Source organism: Hylobates moloch, unplaced genomic scaffold (assembly GCF_009828535.3).
Source record: "Hylobates moloch isolate HMO894 unplaced genomic scaffold, HMol_V3 SCAFFOLD_3636, whole genome shotgun sequence".
Lineage (NCBI taxonomy): Eukaryota > Metazoa > Chordata > Mammalia > Primates > Hylobatidae > Hylobates > Hylobates moloch.
The window spans coordinates 1-6400 of record NW_026655911.1 but is presented as its reverse complement, the minus strand read 5'-3'; the positions used below and the strand labels follow the sequence as shown (position 1 = coordinate 6400).

General features: G+C 51.9%; 1 long non-coding RNA gene across 1 annotated transcript; it reads right to left on the bottom strand.

Annotated features, from left to right (window-relative positions):
• Window positions 1-53: 53 nt before the first annotated feature.
• Window positions 54-3106, bottom strand: LOC116465191 (uncharacterized). Its single transcript, XR_009212345.1, has 2 exons — window positions 2610-3106; window positions 54-1999 (listed from the first exon to the last, which is right to left on the bottom strand). It is a non-coding gene; the product is annotated as an uncharacterized LOC116465191 (long non-coding RNA).
• Window positions 3107-6400: the final 3294 nt, after the last annotated feature.

The window sequence follows — 6400 nt, the reverse complement described above, 5'->3', positions numbered from 1 at the left end:
ACACACACACACACACACACACACACACACACACACACACACACACAGAGCAGTAAATACTAATGGGTTTTATTTGATTTTAGAGCTTGGGTAACATCTAGGACACCTGTGACTTGCTGGTCCTGAAGGCAAACATCCTTCCTCTGTCCTACGACTGGATTCTGATGACAGCCCTGGTGAGGGGCGCGCACAGGCCTCCCCTGCGGGACCGGTCACTTTGCTGATAGAGCTGTTTATGGTCCCAGTGCAGGGAGGGAGGCAGAGGGTGCTCCCTGGTCATACTGGTGGCCTTTTTAAGGCCTTCAAAAAACGTGTGCAGAAGAGCAGAGCTTTGAAGAGGCTGGAACACACCATATTCTTTCTCAGAATTTTTTTTTTGGGACGGAGTCTCGCTCTGTCGCCCAGGCTGGAGTGCAGTGGCACCATCTCAGCTCACTGCAAGCTCCACCTCCCGGGTTCACGCCATTCTCCTGCCTCAGCCTCCCGAGTAGCTGGGACTACAGGCACCCACCACCATGCCCGGCTAATTTTTTTGTATTTTTTTAATAGAGATGGGGTTTCACCATGTTAGCCAGGACGGTCTCGATCTCCTGACCTCGTGATCTGCCCGCCTTGGCCTTCCAAAGTGCTCGAATTACAGGCGTAAGCCACCGCACCTGGCCTTCTTTCTCAGATTTTAACAGAGGAAGAAAACACCAAGTTTGCTGCTGAGACGCAGGCTTGAGAATAAAATGAGCTTCACCCTAAGTTCCTTCTGGGTCCTGGTAGTCAGTGCAAGTGAGGAGAGCTGGCTTCAGCAGCCTTGGAAAAGCCCTGCTCCAGGCTGGCCCCACACTGTCGCCCTGCTGGGGCCTGGAGGGCCAGGGCTGCAAATCCAGCACCTGCTGTTTCTGGGGCCAGAAGGTCTCCTGCGGGCAAAAGCCACCCCTCTCCTCTGTGTGTGAAGGGTGAGCAGGAAATTCCCCTCTCCAGGAGGGCAGTGCCAGGCTCTCCCCAGCCCTCCTTGGTGGCTCTGCCCCGGGAGAAAGTGACCCGGCCGGCAGGGCTGCGATGGCCTTGCTCTGGTGCTGCCTGGAGAGCCGACCTCCCCTCAGCTCCCAGAGTCTTGTGGACAACTGTCCCTTCACATCCATCACCAGCAGCTGCTGCCAGCTGAGAGCGGGAAGCTGGCTGGTCCTCCGGCAGTGATGGGGACACCCGGGGACATCCTTACTTCCTGTGAGACTGGCTGCCTGGAGAGAAAAGCCAGAGCAAGATGCCAGCGCTGTGCGGTCTCCGCACAGAAGCCCCTCTGTCCCACTCAGTCCCTCTTTGAGCCGGCTCAGAAGCGAGGGAACCTTCTCTCTCCCAGGTCACCTGTTCTGTGGCCTGGGCTCGACTGGCGGGCTGGCTCTTTCCTCACAGGAAGCAGGCTGCTTGGTGCAGGTCACTCAGCCAGCTTTGCTGGCAACAGCTCACGTGTTTGTTGAGCCCACAGGACACACAACACCCATGGCTGGCTGAGCCGTCCACACCGCAGCCATGCTATGCTGCTAGATGTGGGGCCAGGGCAGCCACCAGCTGCTGGTGTCACTGTTGCTATGAACTGGGGATCCCTGCCCCAGTGGCGACTTCCTCCTGGCCGAGCCTCCCCTGGATTTGCTGCACTTCCTCGGCGCCTGACCTGGGCTGCGACTGGCTGGGCTGGGGTTTTGGGTGTGTTTCCCAGTGGGAAGTGGGAGGGGTCCCAACCTGGCTCCCCAGCCATGGCCATTACCCCCACTTCCAACCCAGCGTGTCCCCAGCTGACCAGAGCACCCAGGGCCCAGCCAGGAAGGTAGTCGGGTGGGGCGGGCTGGGGGGGGCCACAGAAATGCGCATATCCTAAGTAGGACTCCTTTCGTCCTGCCTGACCTTCCTTTGTTCTGTCCTTTTGTTTTCCCTGAGTTTTGGTGAAGCCCTCTAGAAAGGTTCAGCTCGGCTGGGGCATGGAGGTGGAGGGGCTGTCAACTGGCAGAGGCTGGAAGGGGACAGAGAAACACAGAGAAGTGGTCCTTACAGTGAGCCTCAGGTGAGAGGGTGAGAGGGAGGCCCCAGGGAGAGAGTGGGGGCCCTTGGGCCCATCCCATCTTCAGGCCCTTTTGGCGGCCCCTCCATCCAGCCTGCGAGCAGACACCCGCTTCTGTTTGACCTGGGGGTGGCCTGACTGAGGCTGGGCCAGGCAGGGACACAGCGGCTGAACCAGGGGCTGGACCACCTCCCACCAGGGCAGGTCCGAGTTCCAGGGCCAACCCTGGGCAGCAGGGCCAACTCTGTGAGCTCCACAGAGGGAAGTGGGGCGGGGCTTCTCTTTCAGTGACCTGCCTGGAGGTCTCACTGCTCAGCTTGAGTTTGAGTCACTGAGGCCAAAGGGAATTTAATAGGAAGGAAGATTCATGCAGAACCAGTCCCTGGAGGAAAGAAGCCACCTGCTGGGGCCTGGTTGTGTGGGGAAGGGAAGCAGGCCTTCTCCCCTCTGGCCTGGCCTGGCACACACAGGAGCACAGGGCCAAATATAGCAGCAAAATGCCCTTCCCTCCAGGTTGGCGGGTGGCCAGGCTCCCACGCCAGTGGGGCCCAGGCTGACTTACTTGGCAGGCCCCTTATGGAGGACGCTGTGGAGCCGGGGCGGCTGGCCTGCTGGGGGCCACACAGAGAGAACAGAGGGGCCAGAACTGATGCCTTTGCCTTGAGTGGGTTCCAGTCCAGCATCTCTGGAGTGCAGGGGGCCTGGGGCTTGCAGGTGAAGGCTGATGCACATTCCCTAGAACAAAATGTGCAACCTGGAGTCCCAGCTACTACAGCGTTAGAAACCACAGGAGGGGCTGGGTGTGGTGGCTTCCACCTGTAATCCCAGCACTCTGGGAGGCTAAGGCGGACAAATCACCTGAGGTCAGGAGTTCGAGACCAGCCTGGCCAACATGGTGAAACCCCGTCATTACTAAAAATACAAAAATTAGCTGGGCGGGGTGGCGGCGCCTGTAATTCCAGCTCCTCAGGAGGCTGAGGCAGGAGAACTGCTTGAACCTGGCAGGAGGTTGCAGTGAGCCAAGACTGCACCGTTGCACTCTAGCCTGGGTGACAAGAGCAAAATTCTGCCTCAAAAAAAAAAAAAAAAAAAAAAAAAAGAAAAAAGGAAAAAAGAAACTGGTCAAGCACGGTGGCTCACACCTGTAATCCAACACTTTGGGAGGCCGAGGCAGGCAGATCACCTGAGGTCAGGGGTTCGAGACCAGCCTGACCAATATGGTGAGATCCTCGTTTCCACTAAAAATACAAAAATTACCCAGGCATGGTGGCGGACGCCTGTAGTCCCAGCTAGTCAGGAGGCTGAGACAGGAGAATTGCTTGAACCTGGGAGGCGGAGGCTGCAGTGGGCCAAGATCACGCCACTGCACTCCAGCCTGGGCAACAGAGTGAAACTCTGTCTCAAAAAAATAAATAAAAATAAAAATAAGAAACCACAGGAGGAAGGAGACGATGGGCATAAGGTGGGGAAATGCAGGCACCAATGGGGAAGAATCCCTGTGCCATGGAGCCTTGGGTCCAGCCCCACTGCTCTCCAGATGGTGACTGCACGGGAGTTCCCGGACACCTTCGGAGCCTCAGCTTCCCTGCCTGTAAAATGTCTAAGGAACAGCTGTGAGAATTCAGTGAGGTCATATCCTGGGCCCAGTTGTTAGCACCCCTTAGATGGAAGTATAGTTCTGGGGAGTAGGACTTGGGAGGAGACTGTGGGATTCTTTTGGTTTGATTTGTTTCTATATGCCTTTTTTTTTTACATTGATAACATATCACTTTAATAATTAGAAAAATAGGCCGGGCACAGTGGCTCATGCCTGTAATCCCAGCAATTTGGGAGGCCGAGGCGGGCAGATCACAAGGTCAGGAGCTCGAGACCAGCCTGGCCAGCATGGTGAAACCCCATCTCTACTAAAAATACAAAACATTAGCCGGGCATGCTGGTGCACACCTGTAATCCCAGCTACTCGGGAGGCTGAGGCAGGAGAATCACTTGAACCTGGGAGGTGGAGGTTGCAGTGAGCCGAGATTGCGCCACTGCACTACGGTCTGGGTGATAGAGTGAGACTCTGCCTCAAAAAAAAAAAAGTATATATATACACATATATATACACATATATACATATATACACATATATACATATATACATATATACACATATACATATATACACATATATACATATATACACATATATATACATATATATACACATATATACACACACACATATATAATAATTAGAAAAATAATACTTACATCTGAAAAGTCTCCAAATTCAAATTAGGAAAACAATGGTATACAAACTGCTCATACTTTAGGTAAGAAGTCTTCAAACTAGGTTCAAAAGGATAGCAAGGATTTAGCCCTACTATTATCCTTTTTTTTTTTAATTGCAACATGGCCAGGTGTGGTGGCTCATGCGTGTAATCCCGGCACTTTGGGAGGCCGAGACAGGTGGATCACTTGAGCTCAGGTTGTCGGAGACTAGACTGGGCAACATGGCGAAATCCCATCTCTACAAAAAAAGTACAAAAATTAGCTGGGCATGGTGGCACGTGCCTGTAGTCCCAGCTACTTGGGAGGCTGAGGCAGGAAGATCACTTGTGCCTGGGAGGTCAAGGCTGCAGTGAGCTTTGTTCATGCCAGGGCCCTCCAGCCTGGGCAACAAGGTGTGACCCTGTCTCAAAAAATAAAATTTTTCTATCACTCATAACACTATTCCCCCAAATATTTTCCACATTCTACCTTTTGCCTATGTGACATTGTTGCTTACTTGTAGGTACAGTTACAGGCTCCTGTTACCACTCTGCTTTTATGAGTCTCACCCCACCCTCTCCACAGCCTGTCGTTAGCATTTACAAGAGTTAGGTATTATTTCTTCGGATTGATATACTCGGATTTATTTAATAAATGGATGTTCTGCTTTTCTTTCATTCATTGATCGAGCTCATGCGTGCTGAGAACTCTGCTAGGGGCTAGGGATCAGAGACCAGGATGCATTTCCTGATGGGATGAGTTCACAGATGCGCGGGGCTATCTGACCAGGGAACTGGGTTGTAAAATCATTACATGAAAGCTTTGCTGGTGCTTTTTTTACACATACAAAGGAGCTTTGTACATGGTCTAGTGAGGTGGTTTCTTTCTTTTTTAAACTGATACATAATTGTACATATTTATGGGATACAGTGTGATATTCTGATGCAGGTACAACATGTGTAACCATCAAATGAGGTGTTTTAAAATTATTTGGTTCAAATTTTTATGTTTTACTATTCGTATTTTGATATTTTGTGTCATTATTATAATAGTTAACTTATCTTAATTTATCTTTTTTTTTTTTTTGAAATGGAGTTTTGCTCTTGTTGCCCAGGCTGTAGTGCAACGGTGCGATCTCAGCTCGCTGCAACCTCTGCCTCCTGGGTTCAAGTTCTCCTGCCTCAGCCTCGCGAGTAGCTATGATTACAGGCGCCCGCCACCACGCCCGGCTAATTTTTGTGTTTTTAGAAAAGACGAGATTTCACAATGTTGGCCAGGCTGGTCTCAAACTCCTGACCTCAGGTGATCCACCCACCTCTGCTTTCCAAAGTGCTGGGATTATAGGTATGAGCCACTGCGCCTGGCCAGTTAACTTATTTTAAATTGTAGCAAAATATCCATAATATTTACCATCTTTATCATTTTTAAGTGTAGCCCTGCCATATTTTAAGAAGGAACAACAGAAAACCTAGTAAAAACGACTCACATGAACAGCGGTACTATTCCCGGCACTGGTAAGGGCAGGGGTTAGTGCTGGGTTAGCCCTAGGACCATCGCATGGTCTTGGGGACAGGGCGGCCAGCACCAGCTAGCCTGGGAGGCAGCCCTCAAAGGTAGCCAGGGTCCCCCAGGGTTGGAGGAACTGGCTGTGCAATTCCAGGAGGGATAGCTGGCTTCCATATGGCGCCTTAAAGCCGATGGGCAGCAAGGTCAAGTTGAAGGGTCAGGGTCAGCTGAGGCGAGTCAACAAGGAGCCCAAGGAGAGAAAGCCTGGGCAGCAGGGCCCAGGAATCCATAACCTCACACCCCAAGGATAACCGGAAGAGGACACCATCTTTTTGGAGGGCAATTTGCCACTGGGTATCAAAGTCCTTATGTGATGGTTATTAAAAATAATTTTTTAAAATTTGTTTTGTTGGCTGGGCGCAGTGGCTCACGCCTGTAATCCCAGCACTTTGGGAGGCCAAGGCGGGTGGATCACAAGGTCAGGAGATCGAGACCATCCTGGCTAACATGGTGAAACACCATCTCTGCTAAAAATACAAAAAATTAGCCGGGCGTGGTGGCGGGCGCCTGTAGTCCCAGCTACTCGGGAGGCTG